This window comes from Bos grunniens, chromosome 12 (assembly GCF_055505025.1).
Source record: "Bos grunniens cultivar Pamir isolate PY7600 chromosome 12, Bosgru_T2T1.0, whole genome shotgun sequence".
In the NCBI taxonomy this organism is placed as follows: Eukaryota; Metazoa; Chordata; class Mammalia; order Artiodactyla; family Bovidae; genus Bos; species Bos grunniens.
Window position 1 is genome coordinate 55,429,533 of NC_141176.1, and position 13,999 is coordinate 55,443,531.

General features: G+C 38.9%; 1 long non-coding RNA gene across 2 annotated transcripts in view; it reads left to right on the forward strand.

Moving 5' to 3' along the window:
* The window catches only part of LOC147361792 (uncharacterized), a 263,465-nt gene extending 262,657 nt beyond the window's left edge, over positions 1-808 (forward strand). For both annotated transcript variants that reach the window (XR_015138256.1, XR_015138258.1), the window contains one exon: positions 544-808. This is a non-coding gene — a long non-coding RNA (uncharacterized LOC147361792). The remainder of the gene's footprint in view (positions 1-543) is intronic.
* Positions 809-13,999: the final 13,191 nt, after the last annotated feature.

Sequence of the window (13,999 nt, forward strand, 5' to 3'; positions counted from 1 at the left end):
ACTTATTGGAAAAAACTCTGAGGCTGGGAAAGATTGAAGGCAGGAGGAGAAGGGGGACACAGAAGATGAGATGGTTGGATGGCATCACCAACTCAATGGACATGAGTTTGAGCAAACTCTGGGAGATGATGAGGACAGGGAAGCCTGGCACACTGCAGTCCTTGAGGTTGCAAAGAGTTGGACCTGACTTAGTGACTAAAAAATGACACATAACAGCCTCACTGCCTGTAGATTTGATGCCCTTATGTGACTGATTTTTTCAAGATTTCCCAAAGTTTAAGATTTTGTTGCCTATGTCCCAACTTTAAACAAAAAACGTCATCTATTTCTAACCTACCTTACACCTGTTTACCTTAAATATTGCTCAAAGACCTTCCAGTGAATTAAGGTAATTTCTGTCTTTTGTCTCTTCAACCCCTGTTTAATTTTGTCTGAAGTTTATGTGAGTTTCTCCCACATTCTCTTACAATGTTTTTCTCCCATTTGCAGCTTCTACTCCAGAAAATCCCCTTTGCTCATTTAAGACATTTTTTCCCCATTAAGGTCCAGCCCAAGCTTTGGTCATATTGAAGTCAATACTGGGACCTCTTCTTGATGAGACCAAAAACACATTTGATCTATCTGCTGCTGCTGCTGCTGCTAAGTCGCTTCAGTCGTGTCCGACTCTGTGCGACCCCATAGACGGCAGCCCACCAGGCTCCCCCATCCCTGGGATTCTCCAGGCAAGAACACTGGAGTCGGTTGATCTATCTACCTTTCTCTTTTTGTCTCTTGTATGTTAAAAATTATAAAGAAAAGTATTTCTTAATTGTCTAAAGATATATATTCCATGAAGACAAGGATTGCATCTCTTTTACATTCTGTAACCTTCAAACAATTGTGTATAGAAAATGTTGGAGTGCTCAATTAACAAATGAATCAAGGCACTACCATTTCTTTCCTAAATGTCACATATTTTTACCCAGCTAAAAATATTTTTCCATGGTCTTGGCATTTTACATGTGACATGGCATCTGCTCTGAAAGTAACAATAGAATTATAACAGACCTCTCAACTGCTATTTTCAGTAAACTATTTTGTCATTGTAAAATCTTTTGTTAAATGCTAGAAAAGATAATTATTCTTTTTTTTTCTAACATCATTGTGAATAAAAGTGCCATGTACTTACAATGGAAAAATTATCATTGAACTGTCTAATGAGGTTGATGCGGAGGCATTTAAGTCATGTGTTAATCCTCTTGGGACCACTTTATGTATTTTTTTTTTTCTGCACAAGTTATTTCTGCCTCAATAACTTAAACATTGCTACTCTGACAATAATCTGTCCCTCAGGCTTTTCTTTTAAGGAGGACAAATCCATAATCACTTCCTTTACTGCTTAAATAGAAACTTGGCAGGGCAGAGATATCTGAATAACAGATTACCCAAACTGCCACTGGGAAGCCTGGCACAATGGAATCAGACCTAGGAACAGGCAGTGACATTTGTCCAGAGAATTTACTGGGTTAAAACCCAGGCCTCCCATGCATTTCAGTTGCAGATGATCAAACTAAATAAAAATCAAACAATTGAAAGTGATTAACCTCCTTTGTATGTAAACGCCTGGATTATTTTTCTCCCCAAAATTTGATAGGTTAATGGATTAGCAGGTTATTGGCTAAATGGTTGAAGCAGAATACAATTGATCTCACAATTATGATTCCAGAAATAAGAAAAATGAAGAGGAAATAAAATTAAATACTTAAACAGGTAATTATGCATGAAAAAAATCTGTGACAGAAAAGCCATCTGTTTCTTACCTGAATTTTGAGGAAGTCACTGTCAATAGTTTGCCATACATTTTCTGCTGCTCGTTTACAAAATTTTCATATTTCCCCTAATTTTTCTGCTTTTAAGCAAAAAACTAAAAAATCAATAATTCCAACTTTCTATATTTAAAAATTATAAAATATTTCTTTTGATTTACATATACATTGTTTCCCCAAGGTGTTATACACACAAGCGTTTGTATTTTCATTGTAGCATTTTCTGGGTTTATTTCATCTTTAAAATCCATGCATATATTTTACTCGACTCCATAACTTCTCTGTATTTGTGTTTCTGTGAAAATGCTGTTTTTCCCCTAAACTATGAGTAAAATTAATTCTCAAGGAGGATGTTATAGCTTCATGCTGTGGTCTTGCCTTCTACCTTCACACAACCCAGGGCAGATGACTCCTGACTGCGCTCTTTCTCGGCAGTCTTCAATAAAAGAGCAAAAGTTTGATCATCTTCGGAAAATAGAGACATACCAGATAAGGGGACTGCAGGTGGCTTTCTATGTAAAGGTTTACTGCTTTCCTATTTTATGTCTCACAGATCATTAAAGTTATCATTGATAAACAAAATACATTCTTGATTCACCAAGCCTTTCAAAAATCTCCTTGAGGACTTCCCTGGTGACCCAGTGGTTAAGAATCTGCCTTCCAATACAGGGGACACAGGTTCAATTCCTGGTCTGGGAATCAAGACCCCACATGCCAAGGGGCAACTAAGCCTATGTGTCACAACTAGAGAGCCCACAAGCAGCAACTCTTAACCAAAGAAAGCAATGAAAAGCACAGCAAAGAAAGAAAAAAAAAAATCTCCCCTCTTAGATTTCTACATCAGCCTTCATGAAACCATTCAAGCCTTAAGGTCTCTCTCCTCCCTGACACTCAGCATCCAGTCCAGCTGCAGACTGTGTCATCTCTGCAGCCTCCATGTGTTCACTTCTCCTCCTTCCTGCTGTTACTGCTGCGTCCAGCAGCCTGAAATATTTTTCCTCCCTCACCTCACTCAGATCCCTTCTCAAATGTAGACTCTTTCACAGAGATGCCTTTCCTGATCACTCTTTCTATCACCACTGCTCATCTTTTCCTATCCCCTTATTACTTTCTATTGCTTTTAAATTTCCTTGTTATGTACTTATTTATTTTGAACTGGAGAATAATTGCTTGACCATATTGTGTTAGTTTCTGCCATATATCAACATGAATAAGCCACAGGTGTATGCATGTCACCTTCCTCTTGAACCTCATTCCTACCTCCCATCCTATCCCACCCCTCTAGGTTGTCACAGAGCACTGAGTTTGAGCTCTCTGAAAATTCCCACGGACTATCTACTTTACATATGGTAATGTATATATTTCCATGCTACTCTCTCAATTCATCCCACCCTCTTCTTTCCCCTCTGTGTCCACAAGTCTGTTTTCACTGTCTGCATCTCCATTGCTACCCGGCATATAGGTTCATCATAAACCACTAGGCAGACTTTTTTTCATCAAGAAAAAAAAAAGGGGGAGATAATCCAAATCAATAAAATTAGAAATGAAAAAGGAGAAGTTACAACAGACAATACAGAAATACAAAGGATCTATTGAGCATAAAGGATACTATTATGAGCAACTATTTCTAATACATGGGACAACCTTGAAGAAATGGGCAAGTTCTTAGAAATGTACAATCTTCTGTTACCTTTATTACCTTTTCTTAATGACAAATAGCTTTCTACTTCATCTCATTGTTTTCACTGTTGCCACCGTTACAAAACTTGTCCTCTTAGCTTCCAGAATGAACTCCCATTAAATAAAGAACAAAATCCAAAACTCTTGCTGTGGTCTTTACTTAGCTGACTCCTCATCGTGGTTTTAGTCTGTCAGTTTCTCAGAAATGTCTTCTCTTAAGTCTTCCCTGAGACACCAGTCTACATATGCCCCAAGTTACTCTGTCACATGTTTTCATTATAGCTCAGATAATAATCCAAAGACCTAATATTTTGGTTTGTTCCATTATTTAATTGTTTTTGGCTCTCCCAGGGGCATATAAGCCTTGATTATCTTATTCAACACGCAAGTTGGATACATAATACAGTGTTTGGAATATAATAGTTGTTTATAAGCATCTGTTAGTGAAAGGATGAATGGATGATTTGACCATGATTCAGTAAAGCACGTAGTACATGTCCTATAAAAGTGGTTCAGGAACGATGGAAGACTCAACCGCAAGAGCAGAAAACAAAATGAAGAAATGGTGTGTTGCTTGTTTGCTTTTTTACCACATGGAAAATATGTCTGTTAAAAGACACTAGACTCTGTCAGAGACTTATACTTTAAACTCATCAAAAACTCTATGGAATACCTACTTTCAGTTCAGTTCAGTTCAGTCACCCAGTCGTGTCCGACTCTTTGCGACCCCATGAATCGCAGCATGCCAGGCCTCCCTGTCCATCACCAACTCCTGGAGTTCACTCAAACTCACGTCCATCGAGTCGGTGATACCATCCAGCCATCTCATCCTCTGTCATCCCCTTCTCCTCCTGCCCCCAATCCCTCCCAGCATCAGAGTCTTTTCCAATGAGTCAACTCTTCCCATGAGGTGACCAAAGTATTGGAGTTTCAGCTTCAGCATCAGTCCTTCCAGTGATCACCCAGTTCTGGGATATCACTGGAAGGACTGATCTCCTTTAGAATGGACTGGTTGGATCTCCTTGCAGTCCAAGGGACTCTCAAGAGTCTTCTCCAACATCACAGTTCAAAAGCATCAATTCTTTAGCGCTCAGCTTTCTTCACAGTCCAACTCTCACATCCATACATGACCACAGGAAAAACCACAGCCTTGATTAGACGGACCTTTGTTGGCAAAGTAATGTCTCTGTTTTTAATATGTTATCTAGGTTGGTCATAACTTTCCTTCCAAGGAGTAAACATCTTTTCATTTCATGGCTGCAATCACCATCTGCAGTGATTTTAGAGCCCCAAAAAATAAAGTCTGACACTGTTTCCACTGTTTTCCCATCTACTTTCCATGAAGTGATGGGACCAGATGCCATGATCTTCGTTTTCTGAATGTTGAGCTTTAAGCCAACCTTTACAGTCTCCTCTTTCACTTTCATCAAGAGGCTCTTTAGCTCCTCTTCACTTTCTGCCATAAGGGTGGTGTCATCTGCATATCTGAGGTTATTGATATTTCTCCCAGAAATCTTGATTCCAGCTTGTGCTTCTTCCAGCCCAGCGTTTCTCATGATGTACTCTGCATATAAGTTAAATAGGCAGGGTGACAATATACAGCCTTGGGTGGTTCAAATTTAATTGAGATGAGGTGCCTACAGTGCATAGTTTGTGTTTCCCTATCCTGCAGATACAATGGACACAACTTTTCTTTGAAATCCATATGATGCCAGATAGAAAATAGTGATTATATTTAAAATAATCAGAATAATTTAAGATAAAAAGTTCTCTATTATCACCTAACTTGAAACTGTAATTATATTTAGTGTAATATCTAGGATAATTGCAGACGCAATGAAACATTCTGAAAAGGATAGAAGGCTGGTTTTTGTTATTGTTTTATCAACCAGCCTGTGACATATGCACACAAAGAACTTTTAGCTTTGCAGAGGCCCTGGGTGTCTTATGACTGCCACTCTGGCCCAGCATTCTGGGGTTGAATGAGAAGCACTAACCTTGGAGAGCTTTATGGAAGCTTTTGAAATATTTCTTGCTTAGGAATGTTTAAAATCCTTTTATAGCATTCTTAGTAAGTTTAGTAGATATTAGGACACTCCATTAAAGATACTTGACCCTGCTGATAGCAGCAGGGTATGTTGCTTAAAATTTCACTTCATTCCTCGTGAAGAGGTACGTAAAAATATACTTGACCAGCAGTGAGAAAACTGATCTCCGTTAATAATTTTAACATAAAACCTTGAACTATAAAAGTATGTGACATAGTTATAGCCACTATGTCTTAAACAGTATGTGCCAGATATTTTACATATACCGCTGTCAATATCCCACCAACAGGGCAAGATGGATACTATTAAATATTAAACGCTTTGCTTGAGACCAGACAGCTAGTGACATTGGAGAACTTTGATTTTAATCCAGTCCTCTCTGATTACAAAGTCCTGTTTTTTCTCCCATTCCACACTATCTCATTCATCCTTTCATTCACTGAACAAGAATTAATTTAAAGCCTATTATGCTGTAGGCATTGTTTGAGCTGTTGAATAAAACAAAGTCACCGTTCTTACAGGGCTGATCATTTAGTTGAGCATAAAGGAAATAAACCAATATACAATATAACATAGTATAATATTAGGTATGTTGTTATACCTGCTATAAAATAAAAACAAACAGGGCAACCAACCAGGAAAGATTGTTTGGTCATCAGATCAGAGAAGCGTCCTGAGGATGGACTATTTAGGACTTTATTGGCCATGAGAAGGCTTCTTGATTTATATATCGTTAGTTCCCTTTAAAGAACAAGATCCAATTGATCACAGAATCCAGGTATATTTATGCAGACAACTCCAATAATATATTCTGTCTTTGCCAGAATTAATTAAATCATTAATTTACATATTCTTTCAGGAAAAGTTTATGCAGAACATTATGTTAATATATGTCAGACATGGAGATGGTGGTACTGGGGCTAAAACAGTGAATAAGAGGAACGCAGACATGTAAACAGCAGGCTACAGTCCATGAGGTTGCAAAGAGTCAAACACCACTGAGCAACTGAGCATGCACACAGAAATGTAAACAGAGAAATTCATTCACAAATTTTATTCAAAACCCATTACATTCATATAATAACATTCAGTGAAATTCTATTATGCCCAAATCCTATTATAGAATTTATGCCTAAATTCTATTATGCCAGTGTGTGAGACATTGAAGATACACTCAAAGGTATGACCTCCAGAAAAGGGAGTCTGGAGAGAGGTACAGAGCTGTCTCCAGAGGAGATATACCACATTGTCTTAAAGAAGGAATAAGAGTTTACCACAGAAAGACTGCAGCTGCTGCTGCTGCTAAGTCGCTTCAGTCATGTCTGACTCTGTGCGACCACATAGAAGGCAGCCCACCAGGCTCCCCTGTCCCTGGGATTCTCCAGGCAAGAATACTGGAGTGGGTTGCCATTGAGATGGTCTAAATAGAAAAGAGATGGTCTAAAAAGAAAGTTGGTGTGTTTCAGAGGAACAGTAAGAAGACCTAGTCAATGGGATGCTGAATACAGGAAAGGCATTGGCTGGAGATAAAGTAGTGAGTGTGGTTCTATTCTGAAAAATATAGTACTTGAGGTATGGATTCAGTTGGCAGACTGTGATGAGTCAAGCAAATTGTTTACTATTTAATAATATCCATCTTGCATGATTGGTGGCATATTGACAATAGAGTATGTGAAATATCTGGCGCATACTAACTGTTTAAGAAATGGTAGCTAAAATTATGTCACTTTTAGTCTCCTTCCACCATGTTTTCGTAGAGAACTTTCACTGTCCTCTCACCACACTGTCCCACTTCACACTCATCTCTGCAAAGTTGGAAGGTTCAAAAATTACTTTGGGGATGAAACTGAACGTGCGCAGTTCAAACACTCTGCTCCTCCACTGAGATCTTTACAGGAGCTTGTGTCTGCTCCTACGAGCTGTGACTACAAGCTAATTCAGGGATGGCGTATTAGAAAGGCTTTTTGCCGTGAGTCTAAAGTCAACATCTCTAAAACAGCTTTATCACTAAGGAAGCTGCTATTTCTATGCCCTGCAGTCTGTCTGACTTCCGCATTTTCTCTCTCAATTGTTTTTTTGATTTGGAAGAAGAGTGAGTTTTCCTATTGGCTTTCCTAAAACTACATCACACTTCTGGAATGCAAAATAATGGTTCCTAAAGGTGTCACCATCCTCCTCCCCTGAACCTGTGACTATGTTACCTTATGTGGCAAAGGGAATTTCACAAAGTGCTTAAGGTTAAGGACCTGGAGATGGGGAGATTATCTTGGATAATGCCAGTCTAATCACATGAGTCTTTAAAAACTGAGTCTTTCCAGCTGGGTCAGAGAGAAATGTGAGGATGGAAGAAGGGTCAGAGAAATGAAATTCAGCATGAGAAGGATTTGACCAGACGTGGCTGGCTTTGAAGATGGAGGATGGAAGCCACAAACCAAGGAATGTGGGCAGCTTCCTGATGCTGAGAATAAACTCCCTGCCAAAAGCCAGCAAGGAAATGAGACCTTGGTCCTACAACCACAGGGAACTGAATTCTGCCAACAACCCAAATGAGCAGGAAAGCAATTCTCCCCTAGAGTCTAAAGGAAGAAACATAGCCTGGCTAACACCTTGATTTTAACCAAGTGAGACCCGGGTCAGACTTGTGACCTAGAAAACTGTGAGGTAACCAATCATTTGGGCTTCCCTGGTGACTCAGACAGTAAAGAATCTTCCTGCAATGCAGGAGGCCCAGATTCAGTTCCTGGGTAGGGAAGATTCCTGGAGAAGAGAATGGCAACCCACTCCAGTATTCTTGCCTGGAGAACTCCATGGAAAGAGGAGCCTGGTGGGCTACAGTCTATGGAGCCGCAGAGTTGGACATGACTGAGTGACTAACATACATGCACAGGAGCCAATCATTCGCATTGTTTTAACCCACTCAGTTTGTGGTAATTTGTTATGGCAACCACAGAAAACTCATAGAATATCATCAGGAGCCAGGGAGAGGTTTTTCGCTTGTTTGTTGTTGTTTTAAAGTTGAGATATAACAGATACATAACACTGTGCAGGGTCAAAGTATACAATGTGTTGGCTTGATATATTTATATGTCATGATACAGTTACTACAGAGGCATTAGCTAACACCTTTAGCATGTCACATAGTTATCCTTGCTTGTTTGTGTTGAGAACAGTTAAGCCCTAGTCTCTTAAGGAGCCAGTGGAGGTTTAACACAGAGTGGTGACATGCTCAGGTAGAGATGGTGATTCCAGTGGCCACTAGAGTCTGAATTTGAAAATGTTTGTGAGAGTTGGCAGTATTTGGTGATGGGATGCAGGTGAAGGAGAAAGGTATTCCAGCCTGGAAATGGGTGGATGGCTATATCATTAACCAATATTGAAACTCCAGAAGAGAAAAAAAGTTTGCATGAAGTTGTATTCAGATCATGAACTCAGTATTGATACATTAAGGCTGAGGTATGAAAGGCCCCTGGGACATACAGGACAACAAATTTACAAGTCTTTGGGAATAAATGCCTAAAGCAAAGCAGAGACTCTAAATGCCTTGGATCAGATCAGATCAGTCGCTCAGTCGTGTCTGACTCTTCGCGACCCCATGAATCACAGCACGCCAAGTCTCCCTGTCCATCACCAACTCCCGGAGTTCACTGAGACTTAGGTCCATCGAGTCAGTAATGCCATCCAGCCATCTCATCCTCTGTCATCCCCTTCTCCTCCTGCCCCCAATCCCTCCCAGCATCAGAGTCTTTTCCAATGAGTCAACTCTTTGCATGAGGTGGCCAAAGTACTGGAGTTAAGACAATGCAAAAGAATGTCTTGGATAAGACAATGCAAAAGAAAGTGAAGTCGCTCAGTCATATCCGACTCTTTGTGACCCCATGGACTGTAGCCTACGAGGCTTCTCCATCCATGGGTTTTTCCAGGCAGGAGTACCAGAGTTTGTTGCCATTTCCTTCTCCAGGGGATCTTCCTGACCCAGGGATCAAACCCAGGTCTCCTGCATTGCAAGCAGATTACCCTCTGAGCCACCAGGGAAGCCCTAAGACAATGCAAAGAGAAACATTTATAACTGTCGATCTAGTCATGATTTGAATCATGAAAAATATTTTAAACAACTTATGTATTTTTTTCCTCCACTAAACGGATCATCTACAGCTTTGCATAAAGAAGATATGGCCAAAGTCAACTTCGGAAATATATAAATGACTTTCTAGTGGGTCACTCAAGAAGCTTGTTCAGTATCATGTTGTATCTTAGACATGATCCAACACTTTTATTTTTTTAATCAACGTTTTCTTTGTAGACTTTCAAATCATCTATAAGAAGTTTACAACTTTTCACAGAATTTCACTGGTAATTCCTCCATGTGCAACTCCCAAAATCATACATCTGACACTGTTTTTGAATCACGAAAGCATTTAATAAAATCATTGTCCACATGACATGATTACTCTATTTTAGTTTTTCCCTTATGCACTTATACCAAAGAAAATATTAGTAATTTCCATCATAGCTTAAAAGGTGTTGTCCACAAAGCTGCGGTTTAAGCCTCACCTACCATGTTAAATTTCATTGTGTTTAGAAAGTAGGTAACACCTTTTTTCTAAATTTGATTTGAAAATGATCTTCATTTGCTCTCTATGAGGCCTAAGATAGCATTTTTATAATGAAAAACATTAACATAAATCTTACCTCTAAGTTTCACTGTAAAGAATTATACTGAGAACAAAATGATGTGGAATTCTCAGACAGTTTGATCATAGTTGAATTTGGATAGATGACCTAAGACACAAGACTTTTAAAAATGGATGAATTTTTTTTTCTTTTTTTATTTGAGGTATAATTGACATTAGTTTCAGGTTTACAGCACAATGATTAATATTTATTTGTATTGCAAAATCATCACCACAGTAAGTCTAGGTCACAGCCATTACCACACATAGAAAATCTTTCTCTTGTGATGAGAACTTCTTGGATCTACTCTCTTAACAACTTTCAATAATACAATACAATAATGTTAACTCTAGTCTCCAAGCTGTACATTACACCCTCATGACTTATTCATTTTATAGCTAGAAGCTTATATCTTCACCCACCCCTCCCACTCCCCTGCCCCTGAAAAACAGGTGAAATTTTGAAAAGCTTTTAAGCGTTTTATTTTTAAATAATTATAACCTCCAGGGAGTTGCAAAAATAGTATTGAGAAGTCCTCTGTACCCATCACTTAGTCTTTCCTAATGGTAACATTTTACATAACTATAGCACATTTTTCAAAACTAGGAAATGGACATTGACACAGTACAATTAACTAGCCCACAGGCATTACTTAGATTTTAGAGGTTTTTAAATGTGTATATATATATATATATATATTTTGTATACGTGTGTACATAATTCTTTGAAGTTTTATTATGTTTTTCATATGAGCTCCACAAAAGTCAAGATACACAGCTCATCACAAACGGGCTCCCTTGTGGAATCCTTTATAGTTTCACCACCTCCTTCACCACACCTGGACACCATTGATCTATTCTCCACTCCTATAGTTTTATCATTTAAAATGTTATACAAGTGAAATCACACAGTATGTAGCATGTTGTGGTTGGCTTTTAAAGAAATTCACCATAATTATCTTGAGACTAATTCGTGTTTCTGCATGTAAAAATAGTTGATTCCTTTTTATTGCTGAGTGGTATTCCCTAGGATGAATTACCACAGCGTTTATTTTTCACCCCCTGAAGGACTTATACATTGTTTCCAGTTTGGGACTGTGACAATTAAAATTGCTGTAGACATTATCTACAAGTTTTTGCATAAACATATATTTTCATTTCTCTAGAATAAAAGTCCAGGAGTATGATTACACGTTAAGTGAAGTCGCTCAGTCCTGTCCAACTCTTTGCGACCCCATGGACTGTAGCCTACCAGGCTCCTTGGTCCATGGGATTTTCCAGGCAAGAGTACTGGAGTGGGTTGCTATTTCCTTCTCCAGGGATCAAACCCAGGTCTCCCGCATTGTAGGCAGACGCTTTTACCATCTGAGCTACCAGGAAAGCCATGTTAAGTTGTGTTTAATTTTTAAAAGAAACTGCGAAACTTCTTGAGTGGCTGCCTCATTTCACATTCCCATCAGCAATTTATGAGAGAGCCAGTGTCTCCATATACTTGCCAGCATTGGGTACTGTCAGTGGGTTTTTTTTTTTTTTTTTTTAGCTATTCTAATAGGTATTCAGTTAAAAAAAAAAAAAAAAGATGGATTGTTAACGGTATTTTTGGAACTGTAGACACTCTAATGAGCTCTTCAAAGTGAACAGTTTTCTACTCATCTATATATGAATGCAGTGATTTTTAGGTAAGAGGTAAAAGAACAGGAGGTTGGATCTTATCCCTCCATATTTGCAAACGAAAATGAACACAAAAGCATGAAAATTTAAGACCATCAATAACCATAGAACCCAGTTTATTTGTAACAAACTGTCTTTTGGAATCTTTGTGGCCAATTTCAGAGGAGAACAAAAGTCACGGTTTGCTGTCCACCTTGATCTGATTCTCAGTGTTTGAATGACAGGGAGCTCTTGAAAAGTTTTTACAAAGAGTTCTGCATGTTTGCATTAGAGAATAAGATCTAGGGAGACTTCTTGGTCTAAAACCTCAGTGTAACTTTATTTACCAACAAAAGTAAATACAGCTATTGGAAAACACACTTAAATACTACCAGTCTTCTCTAGTAGGAAAAGTTTAACTAGATAAATAAACTAGATAAGTCGAAGGTTGTACTGAAAAAATTTTAAGATATTCTGTCTCTTTTAATTATGTATGCTGTAAATGTTATATTTCTTCTTTATATTCTTTTATGTCATAAAGTTAATTAATGAGCACTTCAGCTACTTAAAACCCTACAGCCTATAGAAATCTCCCCATTCCATAATTTCCCAGTGTCTGGTATAAGAAGCAGTAGTTCCTTGGAATGTTGAGAAGCCAAAGACTAAAAAAAGTTAAATAGCTCCTTTACAGCAAATCTCCTCAAAGTTAGTATTAAACAGATTCAGTTCAGTTCAGCTCAGTTCAGTCGCTCAGTCCTGTCGGACTCTTTGCGACCCCATGAACAGCAGCACGCCAGGCCTCCCTGTCTATCACCAACTCCCAGAGTCCACCCAAACCCATGTCCGTTGAATAGGTGATGCCATCCAACTATCTCATCCTCTGTCGTCCCCTTCTCCTCCTGCCCTCAATCTTTCCCAGCATCAGGGTCTTTTCAAATAAGTCAGATCTTCGCATCAGGTGGCCAAAGTATTGGAGTTTCAGCTTTAGCATCATTCCTTCCAAAGAGCACCCAGGACTGATCTCCTTTAGAATGGACTGGTTGGATCTCCTTGCAGTCCAAGGGACTCTCAAGAGTCTTCTCCAACACCACAGTTCAAAAGCATCAATTCTTCAGTGCTCAGCTTTCGTTATAGTCCAGCTCTCACATCCATACATGACCACTGGAAAAACCATAGCCTTGACTAGATGGACTTTTTGGATTATGGATGTATAATATGAAACTTCATGAGGTCAATGAAGTATTGAGAACTTCTCTAAAACTTATTTGTCCACAGAATGCTTTATTATGCTTACCAGCTCAAGGATTAGCTTAGAAAATCCTGGATGATATTGACTGAGAGTGTGATTAATATATGAATTTCTTACATAACACCTAAATTGCAGTTGGAGAGGAAGCCATCCAAGATGCTCTTATTCTTATGTGTCTTTTGGATGTGTTCACAGGATGGAGAAATCTGGTTCAGATCAGACTGCTCACATCTTTAATGATTCAGTAATTGTTCATTTGGCCTTGATTGTGAGAAATATTGTTTATGAAAGCCATACTAAGAAAATAAATAATGTTACACAATTTTCAGCTGTTGTTGTTCAGTCGCTCAGTCATGTCCAACTCTTTGTGACCTCATGGACTGCAGTGTGCCAAGTTTCTCTGTCCTTCACCATCTCCTGGAATTGGCTCAAAATCACACCCATTGAGTCCATGATGCCATCCAACCGTGACATTCTCTGTCATCCCCTTCTCTTCTTGCCTTCTGTCTTTCCCTGCATCAGGGTCTTTTCCAATGAGTTGGCTCTTCCCATCAGGTGAACAAAGTACTGGAGCTTCAGCTTCAGCATCAGTCCTTCCAATGAGTATTCAAGATTAATTTCCTTTAGGATTGACTGGTTGGATCTCCTTCCTATCCAAGGGACTCTCAAGAGTCTTCTCCAGCATCACAGTTCGAAGGCATCAATTCTTCAGCACTCAGCTTTCTTTATAGTCCAACTCTCACATCTGTACATGACTACTGGAAAAAAACCATAGCTTTGACTAAATGGACCTTTGTTTGGCAAAGTGATGTCTCTGATTTTAATACACTGTTTAGGTTTCTTATAGCTTTTCTTCCAAGGAGCAAGTGTGTTTTGATTTCATAGCTGCAGTCACTG